Below are 22,938 nucleotides of genomic sequence, written 5' to 3' on the forward strand. Positions count from 1 at the left end.
CTTTCTTCCCACAGCGTGATTACTTATTTTTTTTCTGTCTCTTCATAATAATGTGGAGTTTTCTTTAGAAGCGAACGACTTATAATGAGAACTCACGCCAGCCGTCCCGAACACTTATACTTCTACTTAACCTTTGCATAGTTACTTGTAGGACATCGCGGAGCGTGCTTTTAACATCGACTTTTTAGGCTGCTCCATAGCATTCCTTTGGGTCAAAGGACATAGAGGACCGAGCTCGATAGCTGCAGTCGCTTAAGTGCGGCCAGTATCCAGTATTCGGCAGATAGTAGGTTCGAACACCACTATCGGCAGCCCTGAAGATGGTTTTCCGTGGTTTCCCATGTTCACACCAGGGAAATGCTGGGGCTGTACCTTAATGAAGGCCACGGCCGCTTTCTTCCCACTCCTGGGCCTTTCCTATCCCGTCGTCGCCATAAGACCTATCTGTGTCGGTGCGACGTAAAGCAACTAGCAAAAAAAAAGGACATAGAGCAAATTTGGCAATGAAAAGGCTGACGTACTAGCCAAACGTGGTGCAGCGGAAGGTCTGCAGCGCTGCAACTCCCATGGATGGATTTTATTCCCATTATTCGACAACAAATTCGTCACAAGTGGTCTACAGAATGGGAAACATCTCAACTTCACAAAGACCGAGCTCGATAGCTGCAGTCGCTTAAATGCGGCCAGTACCCAGTATTCGGGAGACAGTAGGTTCGAACCCCACTGTCGGCAGCCCTGAAAATGGTTTTCCGTGGTTTCCCATTTTCACACCAGGCAAATGCCGGGGCTGTACCTTAATTAAGGCCACGGCCGCTTCCTTCCCACTCCTAGCCCTTTCCTGTCCCATCGTCGCCATAAGACCTATCTGTGTCGGTGCGACGTAAAGCAACTAGCAAAAAAAAACTTCACAAAGGTAGAGCTTATGTTCTCGTACAACCCAACAGCCTTCCTAAGCCATGCCATTTTCAGTTTCATCGGTCACGAGGTCTTACGGTTTCAGTAATCCGAATGCGGCTAAATCATGGATCATTCTCTTCACATCCACATCGCATAGGAGTTTTGGATTCACCGCGCTGTCGATGTCAGTATGCGGAGGATGGCGATCTCAACCGCATTTTGTTTAAGTGTGGCCTTTATGATGCTTTCTGTCTGAACTATGTCATCTACAAGTGCCGTTCCCGACTAGCGCTGCATTGGTGTTGCAATGGTGAAAACAATTCAGTTCTCAATGCTGTGATGGACTTTTTGAGAATCGTGGATATGAGAATTTGACTTTGCGCTTATCGCATTGTTACCGGTGTTATGTTTGTTTTCCGCCTCTCCTCACGTAAAAGAGATTCAGTGTGGTTTTATGTAGGGCCTACTTGATGAATGTGGACAATGTTTTTTTTTTTCTTCTAAGTACTTTGCGCTGACAATTCACATTCTTGTATGCGTGCTGTGAGTGTTCATTGTACATGGAGGATAACCAAATATTGTTACCACAAAGACCAATAAAATAAAATAAAAAAATACTTAACCTGGCGCCTCACAAATGATTCTACGCGCAAAAGAAACCTGCTGAAGAACGAGCATGTAACAAGCTTGCTCATTCTACCAAAATGCATGTGGTTGAGGTTTATAAAAAGTGACATGCACTCGGGAAACACATTCTAGGAGGGAGGTAATTTTAATATTTGTTGAATTGTTTGCACATCTTTTCATACATTTCCTTTCAATCAGCATTTTTTGTACTGTTTGCTTTACGTCGCACCTACACATAGGTCTTATGGTGACCGTGGGATGGGAAAGGCCTATGAGTGGGAGGGAAGCGACCATGGCCTTAATCAAGTTACAGCCCCAGAATTTGCCTGGTGTGAAAATGGGAAACCACGGAAAACCGTCTTCAGAGTTGCCGACAGTGGGGTTAGAACCCACTATCTCCCAAATGCAAGCTCACAGCTGCGCGCCCCTAATCGCACGGCCGACTCGCTCGGTAAAGTTCAGTTTGCTGTAAAGTTTTTATTTTTACAAGTTGCTTTACGTCGCACCGACACAGACAGGTTTTATGGCGACGATGGGATAGGGAAGGGATAGGAGTAGGAAGGAAGCGGGCGTGGCCTTAATTATGGTACAGCCCCAACATTTGCCTCGTGTGAAAATGAGAAACCAGGGAAAACCACCTTCAGGGCTGCCGACAGTGGGATTCGAACCCATTTTCTCCCGAATACTGGATACTGACCCCACTTAAGAGACTGCAGCTACCGAGCTCGGTGTAAAGTTTTAGACATGAATGAAACATTATAATGTGTTTTATATTGCATATGTCTGCCTCCTACCCGAAGGCCCCGGGTTCGATTCCCCACTAGGTCCGAGATTTTTACCTGGATCTGAGGGCTGATTCGAGGTCCACTCAGCTTACGTGATTACAATTAATTGAGGAGCTATCTGACGGTGAGATGGCGGCCCCAGTCCTAAATCCCAAGAATAACGGCCGAGAGGGTTCGTCGAGCTAACCGCACGACACCTCATAATTTGCAGGCCTTCGGGCTGAACAGCGGTCGCTTGGTAGGCCAAGGCCCTTCGAGGTTGTTGTGCTATGGGATTTGGTTTTGGTTTTGTTTATATTGCATGAATTGTTTAGTTTCCGGATGCTTTAGTTTGAGGACAGCAGATGGGGAGAGAGAGAGAGAGAGAGAGAGAGAGAGAGAGAGAGAGAGAAGGTAATTGAGTTTATTGAAATCAACTAAAAATTAACATGCCACGGAAGGTAAAAAAAAACTTTTAACGAGATTGCCTTAGTTTTCCTTGGAAATCTAGCTTTGCGCAATGTCCCTCAGCCAATGATGGGTGTAAGATTGTGAATTTCCATAGATTTAATATTGGTTTGCGCCTGAGAAATTCGTATTTACTCTTGCGTACTGGTAATGCAGGCCAGACGTCGGTATATTTCGAAGATACGACGCGATGAGTTGTTTCGTAATTTTGCAATTTATTGTTCTGTATTAATTACTGTTTTCAGTATAATTATTTAACAAAGCATTAGGAATGAAAATCCACAGCCTTTTATCCAGTCATTCGACCTAGTCAGAAATGGAATCATTGAAGCTCCATCTAGCGTCGAGGATAGGAATTGTGCCGGCTGCCGAAGCCTGGGGCAATGATTAATGAATGACAGATGAAATGATATTGGAGGGTGTTGCTGGAATGAATTGACAGGGACAACCGGAGTACCCGGAGAAAAACCTGTCCCGCGTCCGCTTTGTCCAGCACAAATCTCACATTGAGTGATCGGGATTTGAACCACGGAACCCAGCGGTGAGAGGCCGGCGCGCTGCCGCCTGAGCATTAGAAATACCGGTACATAATTACATTGTTTTCAAAATATCCCTTCCTAACCTCATGCCATACTCTGACGCGATGTTCCGCCCAACGATGCTTGCTTGTTGTTTTAAGGGGCCTAACATCGAAGGTCATCGGCCCACCGCCCAATGAGTGAAGAGTGCAAACGTACTTTCACGGTCTGCCTACAGTCGCATCAGATGTCAGGAAGTGCCTAACTTCATTTTTTATATCATAAACGGTAACTCGCTCCTGGAATAAGAACAATAAAACGTACCTCGCAGAGTGTTCAATAAAAAGTTTTTAACTTTAATACATTATCTTCAATACGGTCTAATTATGAGATTTATCACATGTAATAAAGCTTATATCTGTAAATATTTTGCATCTTTACCAAATTCACCTCGCACTTATAATATTCCCATGACGTCTCAGAGTTGATATATTGGCTACTATCCATCAAAAATTGCTCCAACTTAGAAGACATTAGTGACATCCAGGCCATACATTGTATGTGCAGCATGGGGACTCCCCAAGGAAACCTCATTAGAGTGGGTACCTCAAATGAGAGCTTGCTTTGCATGTGGATACCTGTAGTTTTAGTGTTTCATATACGAGATGCCTTTGCAGGCAAAACCTAATGTATACACTGCACTGTGTCTTCTGGTGTGGGCTAGAACAAATGTGTTACTTTCATTGTCCTGTCTCAGTCTCATCCTTAGCTTTGACAACAAGAAAGTGAGTGAGGTATGAGTGATGCTAATAATGCCATTTCTTCTACAGGCAGTCTCTGTTATGAACGATGAGAAATGTTTCTCATAGGGTCGGTTGGTGCGGGCATTTCAGTGGGCTTGTCAGACTGATATGCAATAGCAACTTCTGGTTCAGTGAAGAAAGCAACGGGAAACTACTTCACTCCTCATTTCCCTAGTACGTCTCTTCAGTGACACTTGGACCACCTATAATGGCTGATGGCGGAGCTGTTGAGGTCTAAACCAGCCTCCGGGCTAAGCACTCAACATACATAGGATACATACATACATACATTCATGCATACATACATACATACATACATACATACATACATACATACATACATACTGCGCCCTTCGCATATTGGGTGCAATAAATACATACATACATACATACATACATACATACATTTTCTAGTGGCCTTACGTCGCACCGACACAGATAGGTCTTATGGCGACGATGGGATAGGAAGGTCTAGGAGTTGGAAGGAAGCGGCCGTAGCCTTAATTAAGGTACAGCCCCAGCATTTTCCTGGTGTGAAAATGGGGAAACCACGGAAAACCATCTTCAGAACTGCCGACAGTGGGATTCGAACCCACTATCTCCCGGGTGCAAGCTTACAGTCGCTCGCCCCTAACCGCACGGCCAACTAGCCCGGTACACATACATACATACATACATACATACATACATACATACATACATACATACATACATACATACATACATACATACATACATACATAAGAGGACTTCTTCAAACCATAAATGCATGGTAAAAAGCAGAAGAAAAAAAAGTTGTTTGAATGTGTGTAATATCCGTGTCGCTTTACGTCCCACTAACTACTTTCACGATTTTCGGAGACGATGAGGAGCCGGAGTTTAGTCCCGCAGGAGTTCTTTAACGCGACAGTAAATCTACCGGCACGAGGCTGACGTATTCGAGCACCTTCAAATACCATCGGACTGAGCCAGGATCGAACCTGCCAAGTTGGGGTCAGAAGGCCAGCACCTCAACCGTCTGAGCGAGTCAGCCCGGTGAAAAATAACTACAGTAGTATGTAAGAGCAAATTTTTTTCCAGAAAAAAATGGTAAATCAAAGGGTTTCAAAATATCCCTTCCTAAAATTAGGGTGCAGGGATTAGGCTATTGGCGTATACGTATTACTAGTTTTTTCTTTTGTTTCTTAATCCGTTTACCCTGCAGAGTTGGTTTTTCCCGCGGATTTAGCGAGGGATCCCACCTGTAGCACCTCAAGGGCAGTGTCCTGGAGCGTGAGACTTTGGGTCGGGGGAATACAGCTGGGCAGGAGGACCAGTACTTCGCCCAGGCTGCCTCACTGCGGAGGCTGAGTGGACCCCGTTCTAGCCCCCGTACCACTTTTCAAATTTCGTGGCAGAGCCGAGAATCGAACCCCGGCCTGCGGGGATGACGGCTAATCACGCTAACCACTACACCACAGAGGTGGACTAGACCTGAATTCTTTGCTTCAATTAGGGAAGTATTTTAAATTAATCAAGCAATTAGCAGTATACTTTTTGTTATAACGTCTATTCAAAATTACTTTGTACTTTAGTAAGTCCAAATACAAAACTGAACTCCCTTCCCTGAGAATATTTTGCCTATGCCACTGTATGAATTATATTAAATCACTTTGATATCATACAAGATTCAAGATACCCGTCTCCCTTAATCTCGAAAATCATAGATTAGGGAGAGGGTATTATTTATTGTAATCGTTTCATAATTTCATAATTTGTGATACATGCCGTATACAAAATTAGAAGGAGTAACTTAAATAACTATTGTGAATTCTGTTAATAATTGGTACATGCGATGAATGTTCATATAAAGCAGGTGCTTAGAGATTGAACAGAGAAAGAATAATATAAACTGAATGTTGGAGTTCCATTCATATATAGTATTATGGCAGAAAAAAACCAAAACATCTATTTATAGTGATATCTTTTCAGATTATCAAAGATAATATTGCCTGTGCAGGCTGTTAAGAAAAGAGAGAAAACGGAAATTATTACTCGACAATACATGAAACTAGTAGAACTATTGTAACGAGGTAGTTCCATGCTATCCCTTAAGCCTATGTACCTAATGGCTCTAGACTTCAACGGAGTTATATTGTCTAGGTTACCTTAGGCACAATTCGGTTCCTGGCTGACATGTATCACATCCTTTCCTTCCTTCAGTTTCCTGTTCCACCTTCCCCTAATAATGTTAAATAATTTTGCAATTCCATCCGGATGCATCCATTCTCTGTTCAATAACTTTACAATCGTATACAACTGATTTTCGTTCTCAATTTTCTTTACATCCTCATCGTCTATGAATTTTTCTCGTATTTCCTTTGTCATAGGGCAATTTTTTTATAAGGTGTGCCCATCCCATCTCTTCAGAGCATATTAAACATTTATTTTCATCCCTGTTCCTTCTATATGCTTTTTTTTTCAGGGCTGCCGACAGTGGAATTCGAACCCACGATCTCCTGAATGCAAGCTGACAGCTAAGTGACCCAAGCCGCGCAGCCGGTCGCTTATGTACATACAGATACCAAAGTTTTATACTAAATAATATTTTTTTCTATTATAGAAAATGATCCCGAATTGTGAAGATAATGTTTATTTAATTATTAAGTAGAACTTATCCGCCTCTGTGGTGTAGTGGTTAGCGTGATTAGCTGCCACCCCCGGAGGTCCGGGTTCGATTCCCGGCTCTGCCACGAAATTTGAAAAGTGGTACGAGGGCTGGAACGGGGTCCACTCAGCCTCGGAAGGTCAACTGAGTAGAGGTGGGTTCGATTCCCACCTCAGCCATCCTGGAAGTGGTTTTCCGTGGTTTCCCACTTCTCCTCCAGGCGAATGCCGGGATGGTACCTAACTCAAGGCCACGGCCGCTTCCTTCCCTCTTCCTTGCCTATCCCTTCCAATCTTCCCATCCCTCCACAAGGCTCCTGTTCAGCATAGCAGGTGAGGCCGCCTGGGAGAGGTACTGGTCATACTCCCCAGTTGTATCCCCCGACCAAGAGTCTGAAGCTCCAGGACACTGCCCTTGAGGCGGTAGAGGTGGGATCCCTCGCTAAGTCCGAGGGAAAAACCCGAACCTGGAGGGTAAACAGATGATGATGATGATGATGAAGTAGAACTTTCGGTAATTCACACACAAAGTCATTCCATGCCATTTTTGGCCAACTACTCGAAACTACCCAGCTCTTTCGATCTATTAATTACACTCAACTCTCGATTAACCGGCATAATGTAGGGTAAAGGATTCCCGGATAAGTAAAATCGCGGTTAACCCGCAAAAAGTAAAAAATAGAACAGGCGCACTGAAAGTAGTTAAAATGTTAATAAATGATACTGCTGTATTAAGAATACGTTGCAATAAAAGTAGCACTTAGTACAATTAATAAATGGAATAATAAACAGCACATTTTTTTGCTATGGGCTTTACGTCGCACCGACACAGATAGGTCTTATGGCGACGATAGGATAGGAATGGCCCAGGAGTTGGAAGGAAGCGGCCGTGGCCTTCATTAAGGTAGAGCCCCAGCATTTGCCTGGTGTGAAAATGGGAAACCACGGAAAACCATTTTCAGGGCTGCCGATAGTGGGATTCGAACCTACTATCTCCAGGATGCAAGCTCACAGCCGCGCGCCTCTACGCGCACGGCCAACTCGCCCGGTAACAGCACATTTTGCTGAAACTAATAAGGCAAAGAAAAATATTTAGACTACCTAACTTTACTGCTTCTGAAAGTAATCAGTCATGGTTCTGTTTTACTGTAACTCCTAACACTCCTGCAGTTTTAGTGTTTTTGATATCGCGGTTAAGCCGCAACGCGGTTGATCCGATTGCGGTAAATCGAGAGTTGAGTGTATAATTCTGCCGTCGATTTTGCGACAAATTGATTATTAGCATTAAATTATGGATATCTGATCGTTCACACAAGTCTCATTTAAATCTGCCTGATCCAACTCAAACACTTGCCTTGTTAGTGCATTTGGCTACGAAGATACGTTTATAGAAACATTAAATTGCAAACTGGGATTTATAATTAAGTTCGTCTAACCACTTGTAAACAAATTTCTGTTCTCTAAACATCTTAAAATGTATATATCCAATAGTCACCATTGAGATTTATTTATATACTCCTGTTTCAAAATGCTCACCTGATGTGTAGTTTTAGGCTATCGCAAAACATTAAAAATTATTTACAATCATCTCGAACTCAGGAGCCTCCGTGGCTGAGGTGGCAGCGCGCCGCTCTCTCACCGCTGGGTACTGTGGTTCAAATCCCGGTCACTCCATGTGAGATTTGTGCTGGACAAAGCGGTGGCGGGTACTCCGATATTCCCTGTCGTCTTTCATTCCAGCAACACTCTCCAATATCATTTCATTTTATCTGTCATTCATTAATCATTGCTCCAGAGGAGTGCGACAGGCATCGGCAGCGGAACAATTCCTATCCTCGCCCCTAGATGGGGGCTTCATTCGTTCCATTCCTGACCCAATCAGATGACTGGAAATAGGCTGTGGATTTTCATTTTCATCTCGAACTCAGCAACGCTTGGTTCATCTTACTGTGCTTGCAATTGAAAGTTATTGAATTAAGATAATCATCATCATCATCATCATCTGTTTACCCTCCAGGCTCGGTTTTTCCATCGGACTCAGCGAGGGATCCCACCTCTACCGCCTCAAGGGCAGTGTCCTGGAGCTTCAGACTCTTGGTCGTGGGGTACAACTGGGGAGAATGACCAGTACCTCGCCCAGGCGGCCTCACCTGCTATGCGGAACAGGGGCCTTGTGGAGGGATGGGAAGATCGGATGGGATAGGCAAGGAAGAGGGAAGGAAGCGGCCGTGGCCTTAAGTTAGGTACCATCCCGGCATTCGCCTGGAGGAGAAGTGGGAAACCACGGAAAACCACTTCGAGGATGGCTGAGGTGGGAATCGAACCCACCTCTACTCAGTTGACCTCCCGAGGCTGAGTGGACCCCGTTCCAGCCCTCGTACCACTTTTCAAATTTCGTGGCAGAGTCGGGAATCGAACCCGGACCTCCGGGGGTGGCAGCTAATCACGCTAACCACTACACCACAGAGGCGGACATTAAGATAATACAATTGGTAATACATTTGCCACCGAGCAAGTGGCTGTGCGGTTAGGGCCGCGCAGCTGTGAGCTTGCTTTCGAGAGTTAGTGAGTTCGAACCCTACCGTCGGCAGCCCTGAAGATGGTTTTCCGTGGTTTCCCATTTTCACATCAGGCAAATGCTGGGGGTGCACCTTAATTAAGACCATGGTCACTTCCTTCCCACTCCTAACCCTTTCCTCTCCTATCGTCGTCATAAGACCTATCTGTGTCGGTGCGACGTAAAACCAATTGTAAAAAAAAATACATTTGTCGATGCAAAGCACTAAGCTGTTGATTACTCTTACTTTCAGGTGGGTCCACACCAGAGTTTTGAGAAATGGGGTACAGGCGCAAAATGTCATGGACCCATATGCACTGCAGTTGTTAAATTCAGCCCCAATCATGCTCATCTACTTCATGTACTTAATTAACTTCGTCTTTTTTTTTTTTTTTTTTTTGCTATTGGCTTTACGTCGCGCCGACACAGATAGGTCTTATGGCGACGATGGGACAGAAAAGGGCTAGGACTGGGAAGGAAGCAGCCGTGGCCTTAATTAAGGTATAGCCCCAGCATTTGCCTGGTGTGAAAATGGGAAACCACGGAAAACCATCTTCAGGGCTGCCGACAGTGGGGTTCGAACCCACTATCTCCCGAATACTGGATACTGGCCGCACTTAAGCGACTGCAGCTATCGAGCTCAGTTAACTTCGTCTAATGGACGATACTGTGTGCACTGGAGTGTGTTTAGACAGAATTTAAAATATAAGCTAAATTCACTCTTGCTTAAAATAAAATTCCATTATCTTCTTTCTTTGAACTGGTGCCGTAGTAATGACAACGTAAGTGATGGCCCTCATTGCCATTCAGTGTCAAATTGTACTCTCAATGGGCTGTAGATTGACATTGAATCTGTGTGTCCACGTTGACAAGATCGTGGGACATTTCACGCCGTGCTGAAACACGTCTGTGTGTTCGGCTGGGAACTCGGGGAACTCCACCCAGAAGTACGGAGAACAATCGTCGCTGGGAAATCACTCACGTGTATATTCGTATGGCAAAAATAGGTAGTTAAATTAAACTTTATTTGTGGCAAAGTTTGGGCTCTATGCTCTCTCTTAGGCCTAACTTCTACTAACGCTGGAATAATAATAATAATAATAATAATAATAATAATAATAATAATAATAATAATAATAATAATAATAATAATAATAATAATAATAATAATAATAATAATAATAATAATAATAATAATAAGGGTTCAGATTTCTGGACATAAAAACTTGGATATATGCCACAAAATATTGTGTAAAATTTGCTTAGAAGACCAGCGGGTAAGTCACAATTTTAACATTATTTTATCTTTACCATTCTTCAGTTTACTGCTCGTGAAACCTGGTATCTTCAAACGTCATTCAAACACCAGATATTTCTAAGAAGAGGGAATTAAAAATAAACAATTACAAACAAAATCAATTAGCATTATTGGCAAGGAAAATATGAATAATAGCGAGCAGCTAAAACGATATACAGTAATACAATCTAAAATATGCATTTCCACAATTTTTGGGATCAAATATTATAAAGGTCCGCCTCTGTGTGTAGTGGTTAGCGTGATTAGCTGCCACCCACGGAGGCCCGGATTCGATTTCCGGCTCTACCACGAAATTTGAAAAATGGTACGAGGGCTGGAACGGGGTCAACTCAGCCTCGGGAGGTCAACTGAGTAGAGGTGGGTTTGATTCCCACCTCAAGCATCCTGGAAGTGGTTTTCCGTGGTTTCCCACTTCTCCTCCAGGCAAATGCCGGGATGGTACCTAACTTAAGGCCACGGCCGCTTCCTTCCTCCTTCCTTGCCTTCCTTTCCGATCTTCCCAACCCCCACATGACTCCTGTTCAGCATAGCAGGTGAGGCATCCTGGGCAAGGTACTGGTCCTCCTCCCCAGTTGTATCCCCTGACCCAAAGTCTCTCGCCGAGTCCAAGGGAAACCCCTAACCTGGAGGGTCAACAGATTAAGAAAGAAAGAAATATTATATATTTACATGGCAAATAAAAACCGTGTGTTGTTCACAAAAGGAGGAAATGTGTTCGTAAAAGTTTGTAAAATTAGACCAGGATAAAAATATGACGTCACAGAAATCTTGAAAGATTGGTCGGCCTACATGTATTCAGCCTGCCTCTTACCAGGAGAGCCTAAGTTCGATTCTCGGCCAGGTCAGAACTTTTACCTGTATCTGAGGACTGAATCGAGGTCCATTCAACATACGTGATAACAATTGAGGAGATATCTGACGCCGAGGTAGTGGCCCGGTCTAGGAACCCAAGAATAACGTCCTAGAGGATTCGTCGGACTGACCACGCATCACCTCGAAATCTACAGGTTTGGTTTTTATAATATTGAAAGAGTACAGCGCTACAAAGAAGGCGGGATGATCCCTTTCCTCTGTTACTATTCCTTCCACTGGGACAATAACTGAACTGATATCTCTCCAAAATCTTCTAGGGCCGATGACCTCGATGTTAGGCCCCTTTAAACAACAAGCAACAAGCAAAACTTCTCATTGTTCTCCACTAGTAAGTAGCCTAAATCCTGAAGTGGTGCAGAGGAGGTGAGCTGCATGTACAATTTCAACCACATACCAGCCCTCCTGCCATTCTTGAATTTCTAGTAGTGCCGGGAATCGAAACCGGTTGCTAGTTGCTTTACGTCGCACCGACACAGATAGGTCTTATGGCGACGATGGGACAGGAAAGGGCTAGGGGTGGGAAGGAAGCGGCCGTGGCCTTAATTAAGGTACAGCCCCATCATTTGCCTGGTGTGAAAATGGGAAACCACGGAAAACCATTTTCAGGGCTGCCGACAGTGGGGTTCGAACCTACTATCTCCCGAATACTGGATACTGGCCGCACTTAAGCGACTGCAGCTATCGAGCTCGGTAATCGAAGCCGGGCTTTCGAGGACGGGAGCTAATACCTACTCCACTGATGACCGCTGTTACCACCTAACTTGCCTATCGTTCACTTCAAAGGGGACGGGGTGTTCTGAACTCCGCTGATGACTGTACTTATCAGATTGGACTCTATGGCCGCTCAGCGTGATTATGGTACTCATTGTTAGTCTCAGCAGAAAACGAAAGCTTGCAGCCCACAAAATTTCAATTCGCTTTGGGGGATCGAGAGTCTCCGTAACTCAGGCGGCAGCACGCCGGTCTTTCACCGCTGGGTTCCGTGGTTCAAATCCCGGTCACTACACGTGAGATTTGGAAGAATAGCTATGCGGTTATCCACCTATCAATACATTATTGACACCGCCAGGAGGATACTCTTGAGCCTTATCCACCGGTTGGCCTACTACTTATCCTTTTTAAGAAGCTTGGTCACAGGACAATACCCATATATTATATGGTCCTCTTTTATAACTGCTGATGCCTTCTAAACAACCACATAAATTCGGCCAACATTTTAAAACATAGTTTAAGAAGATACGGCGTTAACATTGCGTAAACTGGTACTATCAACAAATGGGACACACACAAGGAACAATTGTGAACAGAGTGACACACCTCAGACTTTTGTTTGAATTCCACATCTCGTGTTTTAAGTGTCTTCTATTTTGTCGTTATACACTTTAATGTGTTTTTATTTCTTGTGATAATGTATACGGCAAGGGATTTTAACGATCGTACATACCTTGTATAACTTGTTGATGTATCATATAAGGCTGAGGATGATCCCTGGGGTAGTTGAAACCGGTACCTTAATTTGTAAAACGGTCTAAAAATCTCTTTGTCATTTTACTTGTAGTAAATTGAAAGGTGGATAACCTCATACTTATTCTCCTGAATACAAGTCAATACGGATAAACATGGAGTACATAACTTATTATGTGTGATTTGTGCTTGACGAAGCAGAGGGGGACAGGTTTTTCCTCCGGGTACTCCGGTTTTCTCTGTCATCATTCATTCCAGCAACACACTCCAATATCATTTCATTTCATCTGTCACTCGTTAATCATTGCCCCAGAGGAGTGCGACAGACTTCGGCAACCGGCACAAGTCCTATCCTTGCCGGCTTCATTCATTCCATTCCTGATCCGGCCGAATGACTGGAAACAGGTTGTGGATTTTCATTTTCATTGGGATATCGAATCGTTGTACATTCGATTTATATTTAAGAATAATTTTCAGGGCATCTGAAGCGTTGGTGGGTTCGAACCTGGCTCAGTCCGGTAGTATTTAAAGGTGCTGAAATACGTCAGCCTCGTGTCGGTAAATTTACTGGCCCGTAAAGAAACTCCTGCGGGGCAAATTTTCGGAACATCGGCGTCTCCGAAAACCATAAACTTGGTTGGTGGGTCATAAGACCAATAACATTATTATTAAGTCTGATTGCCGTTAACGTGCTCTGCTAACAAGATGGGTCGTCAGCTTGGACTTCCAAACATCTTAATGACTGACAAACACGACTTTGACGATCGACCTTTTTGACTGAAGTTTCAGTTCTTCGAGAGACAAGACTGAGGCCCGGTTTGCTCAGTCTCAGCTAAAAGAAAAACTAACGCACTGTTTGTTAACATAGAATTAAACATTTAGCAGCATGTTAAGATTCTTGCATTTATCCAAACATTTCCTGAGAACTGTTAGCTAGCGCGGTGTTATCTTTCAGATGAGGTACGATCAGTGAGAATCTAGAAGGCAGTGACAGAACCATGCAGTTTCTGAGCGCTCTCCGATACGCTTTTGTTTGAATACAGCTGTAAAGCAAGGCGCGTGAAGTTCACATTTATTATAAATTTTCTCTTATTTTGGAAATGATTTCCAAGTATACACCTATTATAGAAAGTAAGCAAACTAATGGATCCGTGCTCAAAGCTAAAATTGACGCTTGGCAGAAAATTTGTAGTGAATTCAGTGTTCATACTGACGTTAGCCAACTGAAACAACTGTATGAAAATCATCTCTTCTGTTTCTAACTCTTTCTAGAAACGTTCTATCATGTTATAAATATTTAAGACACAGAACTTCTGCATCTAATGCACCTGCCATATTTTGAGCTAACAGAGAATTTAAGTGGTTGAACCAGGACAGTTAAATGAACTGAGAGTTAAACAGATTGTTAGTCTTAACCCATGTTGGTTAAATGTTAATTTGGTAAGTTCAATGTTAAATTATTTTAATATGTAGTTCAATCTTAACTGAGGTTGAATAAACCGGGCCTGATACTCACTCAGTTCCCAGAAATAAAAAAAATCACCCGATTCCCCCCTCCCCTCCTCCTCGTATAATTAAACGTTTCCATTAAGGATCCCGGAAAATTAATCTGCTCGTAATTACAGAAACAAGTTTAATAAGACAAACTATTGTACTGTTCTTTAAATTTATGGTGCCATTAACCATTAAATACAATTAGTATTTTCATGTCTTGAAAAGTATCCTAATTACACAGATTCTATACTGGTATGCAACTGATTACATCAAAAATCACTGGGTAAATGAAAGTCAGAAATGGACCGTATTATGTATTAATATTGTTTTCTTCAATAGACAATTAGGATTGCTTCTTGTTTAAATACTACCGGATTTATATAAAAGACTCTAAATGAATATTAGCTGGTAGCTCTAAATAACTGTGTGTCAGTAAAAGCGTCTGGGTACTGCATGAAATACTGTGTCGAATTCGCGCTAACATTCTAAAACGACTCCTATACAGCATTTGGTTACGCAAGAGCGGTTGAAGTCTAACTTCCCCAATAGTGTTTTACAGCATATTTCCTCTTCTGTCTGTCTCTGTCGGCCCTAACCTTCCAATCACGACTTCCCTAGGTCAACGGCTCGCTCGCATGCGTCGAGGTCACTAGTTTCCAAGCTTTTCCAGCTGACACCCCCAATTTCTAAGCACTGTGAATCCCCCATACCGTTACTGTAAAATAAATCCTCAACTAATGTAGAATAAAAGAGAACATGTCAAAATTCACATTAGTACATTAACTAATTTAAACAAACCTATGTTGTATGACTGAAACAAGAATGTAACATTTTTAAGGACATAACAATTTGGGACAAGTGGCTTTAATTATTATTGGAAACATTCTAATCAGTATGTCGCTGAACATGAAAATACCCTATCCTATGGTGATCGTGATTTAATGTTTAAAAGATGGGCTGAAAAACCGCCCAGAATTGATAGCCATCTCTTCTCACATTCTTTTTTCTATTACAATTTGCTTTACGTCGCACCGATACAGATAGATCTTATGGCGACGATCCAGGAATGGATGAAGGTTGAGTAGTGTATTTCTGTTTGATACATTGTTCTTTATCCTTAATGCTTCAATATCTTGTTTGTAGGAGCTCTATTGTGCCATCCTTATGCACAAGTGGAGACTTCACTTCAACTCTTCCGAAGAAAGAACACCAGTAAATTTATTAGTGCGCCGTACATTGTGGAAAAAATCTTTGACACTATGCTAGTACCCTGATCAATCGCCTCAGCGTAGAAAACCCATGTAAGATTTCATCAGAAACTGAACACGGATACTGTTGACAACTCCCTTTCCGGAATGTTGTCTCCCTTCATCTTCAAATTTTCATCAGGTCACCTAGAAGACGGGTTCTTCAAATAGGGCGCTCCTTGCTACCACAAGAGTGAATCCTTTATATTCTCTGTATTCATTCGCAGCGATATGAAATCATCTGGATTTTCTGCAGAGGAAACATGTCTCCATTGCTGCACATCAGTCAGTTCTTGAATCTCTGACACGCAATGGGATACAAATCTCTTCCACCCAGATGACAGTAAACTTAGCCAAGACAAGACAACGGTTGAGTCAGTCCAATAGAACACCAGGGAAATTCTTAAATTTAAGGCAGGGAGAGCTTTGCTAACTAAACTTGCCTTCAGTACTGCACCACACAATTCCAACCTAGGCAGCGTGATCATTTTGATAGGCGCTACACTTGACTTGGCACATAACAATCTAACTGCGACTTCACCTTGACTGCTCACTGGTCGTACATAGATAGCGCAGCCATAAGCAGCCTCACTAGCATCTGAGAAGACATGCGATTGAACATCCTTTACGTATGGGAAAGTCAACACATATCTATCCATCTTAATGTCGTTTACATGAAACAACGGTTTCTACATGCTGCCTTAACAAAGGTTGGGGGAAGGGTTCATCCCACTCGAAACTATGACACCAAAACAACTGAAGAAACATCTTAAAGTAAATTACAACAGGACCTATAATCCCAAGAGGATCAAAGATAGATGCTACAATTGATGTCACTTGCCGTTTAGTCATAGGATCTGGCAAGGACTGCTCAAGAAAATTGGAGCTTTCTGCTGCCTTGGATGATATCATAAAATTGTCCGACATGGGATGCCACAAGCTGCTCAAAGTTCTAAACCCCTTTTTCTTTTCCGAAGGAGATTGGAAGATGCTTTTCTCTCTTTTCTGGCGGCAGTGCTGTTAGCAACGCTGGATGATTGGAGCAGAATTTTCTTAATGGGAATCTACCACTGGAAAGCAGCTCAATCAACTCAGATTGCAACTGTAAGGCTTCCTGTAGGTTTCTTCCTCCACTTAGAACATCATCCATGTAGAAATCTTGTCTTAAGGCTCTTGGTGTTAACATGTATTCACACCCGAAGTGGAAGATTTGGGTTTGGTCTCCACAATATACGCTGCAGCTTCAAGTCGTCTGGGTGTACAAGAACCTCTATGTCTGCTGTAAAAGCGATGGGATAAGTTCTTAAACTGAGTATAATCGAGTACAGGTCTTCCTGTAGGACAGGACCAACCATTAGCAAGTCATTTAAATAAGTCCCTGTAGTAGATTTAGTGGAACAGTCAAAGACAACTCTAAGTTTTGTAGTGGTGCTATGCTCCTTGAAAATAGCATGATGCGGGATGCACTATGTTTCATGGAGGCTGTGGTCAAGAACTTCATCTATTGGTTTCATATGTCTCATGTCTTCACACGCCTTCATGAAGTCACAGTACTGTTGTTGCAGGATAGGCTACTTCTTAAAACGCCTTTCTAGATAATGGAATCTGTTGAAGGGATTGAAGTAGGAGTTACCGAGCTTTCCTTCAATTTGATTATGAGGCAAGCGAATAATAGAACGTCATTATTCATCACGCAAAATATTATTTTAAAATGCTTTTCACATGCTAGATCTTTTTCTGTCCACTTGTTCACTGGAACTTCCTCTAACTCCCAGAATGTCCTCAGTTTCGCATCGATGGTATGCCCATGTTGTAGGAAGAAATTTATTGAGATTGCTACATCACGACTGGTTGACTGACACCTTTCTGCTAAAATATATCCCAGCTGACTGTCTTGTAGGACTGGCCAGTCCTCACCCCTCAACCTAATATCCTGCTTCAGTATAGGAAAGAATATCTCTGTACCTAGCAACAAATCAATTCTGCCTGGCATGAAGAATTCAGGGTATCCTTAGACAGATTACAAATGTCTACGTTTATCATATGTGCAGGTAAGTGATTCGTGATCTTAGTTAGAACCGAACAACGCATTTCTGTCTTAAACTCTGATACATGAGAAAGTATACCAGCAATCACACAATGTTTAGATTGCTGTATCATGCCACTGATGGCCTCGATAGCAACAATGTTCTTAGTTTGCTTTTGTTCCAGCCGTTAAATAATTTGACTGACTAAAGGAATCCAAGAAGCACAAAATCTTGTGAGGCCTTTCGTTACTGTCTAATAATAATACTGAAGCCGTTGCGAGTAAAACTTGACTACCAGAATGCATCTTCATTGAACAGTAGCTAGCATGTCCAGTTCCTAATTGTGAGCCACCTTCGAGAGAAGTTGAACTTAATGTTCCTCCGCAAGCAGACCAAGATTGGTTTTCCTTTCGGCTTATAGCATGCAGCAAAGTACCTACCTACACAAGAACGACAAGAACCACGCTTACAGTCAGACGCCTTATGTTGAGAAGGAGAGAGATAACTAAAACAAAGTTTATTTTCCTTCACAACTTAGAGACGTTGTAGCACTCCTAAAGACTTAAACCTTTCACATCTGTAAATATAATGCATTTGTTCATAACACACACAAGTGCGGTTCGATGTGGATTATGTACGAAATGACGTATTTGATGTGATGTTCTTGGTTTGCGTTTTACGGAAGCATCATGCATGCTTACTGTACTAACAATCTTTAGTGCTTGACATCTATTCTCCAGAAATCTCACTAAGTCTGGCGAGCTATTGGTCTGTTGAGAAACAACGGTACCCTCAAATTCTTCTCTTATCTTGGTGTTCAGGTGTTCAAGGGTTATCTGAATTAACATTATTTCAAGGAGCGACGAGTTTAACTTAAGTGCTTATAATGCAGCCTTGTTGCTCGTCATGTGACTGAGTAATTGCCTGATCTCGAAAGGTGAAATCTTCGCAATCATGGAGGGGTGAGCAATTGGTGTACATGTCTGACATCTATCAGTCTTGGATTGTCACAAGGACCAAGCACTTAAAATTTTCATTTGAAATAGAAACACCTTGAATGAGGTGGTTTGTTTCACCTTTGAGGGCTGAATTTAAATAATGCAACATTTGAACCTGGGACAAAAATTAATTATCTGTGACTAGGCTCTGGACGGTATCTTAAAAACTTATCCAATCTTTATGTCCCCAGAGAAAACAGGTAAAGCTATTTTAGGAAGAGATGGTAAATTATTGGAGCTATGTCGAGAATTTTCGACACTGTACGGTGAACCTTCACTTCTCGCGCGGTGTGTTGTCAACAAAGACCGTAAGTCACCAACAACTGCGAAGTACATTTCTTCAAAAGCTTCCCTTTCCTGAGAATGATCTTCAGTTTCATCTCCTATTTCAAGCTTAGTTTGAACTTCGTCGTATTGAGAATGGACCTTATTAAGGTTTTCAAGTCTATTTAACAATTTGCTGAACGTCGCACCGGCACAGATAAGTCTTATGGCGACGAGGGGAGAGGCAATGCCTAGGAATTGGAAGGAAGTGGCCGTAGTCTTCATTAAGGTACATTTGTCTGGTGTGAAAACTGGAAACCACGGAAAATGATCTTCAAGGCTGCCGACATTGAGGTTCGAACCCACCACCTCCGGGATGCGAGCACACAGCTGCGCACCCCTAACCGCACAGCAAACTCGCCCAGTGTTTCAAGTCTACAAGTGATCTCAGCGGTACCTCTACTTTCATCAAAAATTATTTTAAAGTGATTGCATGCGTGTCAAAGAAGCCTTGTAAATACCTCTTTGCTCTTAATGACTCCTTAATGCTGCGCTGCGCTAACTTTAATGCGCTGGATAGACAATGGCATGGTCACTTCACACGTACATCTCGAGTTACTCGAACCATCACTTATGCTTCTTCTCAATAACAGCGTTCCACTTCACTTAACAATTTTCTTATTCACAACTATTACTAATGTATATTTTCGTCTCCGGAGGAACAAAATGTTGGGTTTTATGATGTTTAATGCGAATATGAGGAACATGTCACGAGGTTATCGTGAAGTTGAGGCGCTGCTTCGCAGGATGGAGAGATAATGCACAACACTTAGGCCTACATTGCGAACATCTGTAATGCCTGCAATAACATTGATGTAACTCGATACACTCAATAAAACTTAAAGCTTGATACTATTACCCATCTTGTCCCTCAGCACTAATCTTAATAATAGTACCAACCTTAAATAGTTTACAGACCGGACGAGTTGGCAGTGCGATTAAGTGCGTGCAGCTGTCAGCTTGCATCCGGGAGATAGTGGGTTCGAATCTCTCTGTCGGCAGCACTGAAGATGGTTTTCCATGGCCTTCTATTTTCACACCAGGTAAATGTTGGGGCTGTACATTAATTAAGGCCATGGCCGTTTGCTTCCAATTCCTAGCCCTGTCTTATCCCATTGTTGCCATAACACCTATTTGTGTCGGTACGACTACAAGCAAATCGTAAAGAAAAAAAACAGCCGCATAGAAACTTACATAAAATAAACAGAATATATGTCCGACTCGTTGGCTGAACGGTCAGCGTACTGGCCTTCGGTTCAGAAGGGTCCCGGGTTCGATTCCCGGCCGGGTGGGGGATTTTAACCTTAATTGGTTAATTCCAATGGCACGGGGGCTGGGTGTATGTGTTGTCTTCATCATCATTTCATCCTCATCAAGACGCGCAGGTCGCCTACGGGAGTCAAATAGAAAGACCTGCACCTGGCGAGCCGAACCCGTCCTGGGATCTTCCGGCACTAAAAGCCATGCGACATTTCATTTTTTCAACAGAATATAACTTGTGATATTCTATTTCAATTATTGGAACATAACTGCAACGAGGTTACACAGTAATTTGCACATTATTTACATAATTAAAATATTTCGTTACAAATACTGAAGTAGCCCTATAATACGAGGCAATCACATTGTAACTCACATAGCTTAAAAAATAATTCGAATACTTAACATTACGATTTAATAATTTTAATAATAATAATAATAATAATAATAATAATAATAATAATAATAACGTTACTTGCTTTACGTTCCGCTACTTTTACGGTTTTCGGGGAAGCAGTGCTGCCGGAATTTAGTCCCGCAGGAGTTCTTTTACGTGCAAGTAAATCTACCGACACGAGGCTGACGTATTTGAGCACCTTCAAATACTACCGAACTGAGCCAGGATCAAACCTGCCATTTTGGATCAGAAGGCCAGCGCCTCAACCGTCTGAGCCACTGAGCCCGGTACATTACGATTTACAGCAGATTGAGTGGGACAGTGAATTACTACTAACTTAACATTGTATTTACCACGCTACCACACAGAACTTCTTACAAAATCATCAGATTATTGAAGTCTTATCTTGAAGCATCTAACGTTTAGGTAAAAAGTTCCAAGATCTTGAAGTTAATGCATTCCAATTATCAATTTCCCGACTTACAAACGAATATTTACCATAATTTGTTTTCTGGGTTTTTACATTACTCTATTAATACCACAAGAACTCTAGTAATAAGTGTATTATTTGATTTAAACACAGAGTTTATTTATAAAAAGCTCTGACATTTAAGAAACAAAAATAAATGTAGGCACTAATGGGGTAACAGCACAGCATCCGCTACGTGTCTCGAGTAGTATGCTTCGAGAGTTGAACACATGTAAATACTTATCAATTCGATTTGGAATGTAGGAATTCTAAGAGATGGAACATCAAAAGAAATGTGGGTATTACAATCATTCAACGAACTCATTGTTTTGTTGACCGTACATTGTCAGCCCTGTATTCACAGCTCGTGATGGTTCCTTGAGCATTGTGTCGCGTCAAATGTTAACACCCGTAGTTTGTGTTACCAATCACACAACTTCCGTTTTCTCACTGGGTATGTTACTGCCGGTATAACAGTATAGAGGATTAATTTAGTCTTGGCTCATTGGGATCAAATGGTATTTAGATTGTAGTAATACTTCGTTTCCATCCATGTTCCGTTAATACGTAATACAATTTTTTTTTTTTGCTAGTTACTTTATGTCGCACCGACACAGATAGGTCTTATGGCAACGTTGGGACTAGGAAAGGGCTAGGAGTAGGAAGGAATCGGCCGTGGCCTTAATTAAGGTACAGCCCCAGCATTTAAACCCAAACCAAACCCCATGGCACTACAGCCCTTGAAGGGCCTTGGCCTACCAAGCGACCGCTGCTCAGCCCGAAGGCCTGCAGATTACGAGGTGTCGTGTGGTCAGCACGACCCCAGCATTTAACTGGTGTGAAAATGGGAAACCACGGAAAACCATTTTCAGGGCTGCCGAATACTGAATACTGGCCGCACTTAAGCAACTGCAGCTATCGAGCTCGGTACGTAATAAACTAGATCTAACTGTTACCATTCTTGAAATGATCACGAGAAAATCCTGTATTTAAATGTTTTATGTAGGAATCCTACAGTACCAATCAGTCGCCTCTGATATACATTTAGGGTTGTCGCCCATGTGGCAAATTCCCTATAGTTTATTTGCCTAATCTTTTCTTAAATGATATTAAGTAGCAGGAAATTTAATAAACGTCTCCTTTGGTGAGTTACTCCAATCCCTATTTCCTCTTCCTAAAACCGAGTGTTTTCCCCAATAGTGCAGACGACCTGACACGGTAAAATTTCTTTGCTTAGAACTCACCAATATGAACAGAGGTCGTATTATGCATTTACGGATTCATATTGTGCACGTTACCTCCAACGATCGCATGAGAATCCACAAGGTGTGTATGATCCATTTAACCAAATAAGGACAGGAGGCAAAAAAAAAGAAGATTACATGGAAAACATCATAAAATTAAATAATTAGAAAGAGTGGAATTCACAATATATTTTATTCCCAGAATTAAATGAAATCCTTAACACGAAAATTAATCAAATCAACTTGATCCAGTAGTTGAAGGCATTGAATTTTACAAATGAATTGTCAGTTCTGGTGAGTATTTCCTTGAAAATAAAGCGCTTGAAGGAACATGTTCACTCAGATATGGAAACTGATTCGTCTACACGCTTCAATATTGAATTCACATTTAAAAAAATATATCGTTGAACATTGTCTTAAAAATAATTTTAGTTGAAACACACTCCGAAATTATTGAAATGCTTTAACAACGCATTCTTTACGTTTAATAAAATAAATGTTACAGTTCTGAATCAAATTCTTGATAGAAATGATTCTCGCATC

The sequence above is a fragment of the Anabrus simplex genome, chromosome 2 (assembly GCF_040414725.1).
Source record: "Anabrus simplex isolate iqAnaSimp1 chromosome 2, ASM4041472v1, whole genome shotgun sequence".
NCBI lineage: Eukaryota > Metazoa > Arthropoda > Insecta > Orthoptera > Tettigoniidae > Anabrus > Anabrus simplex.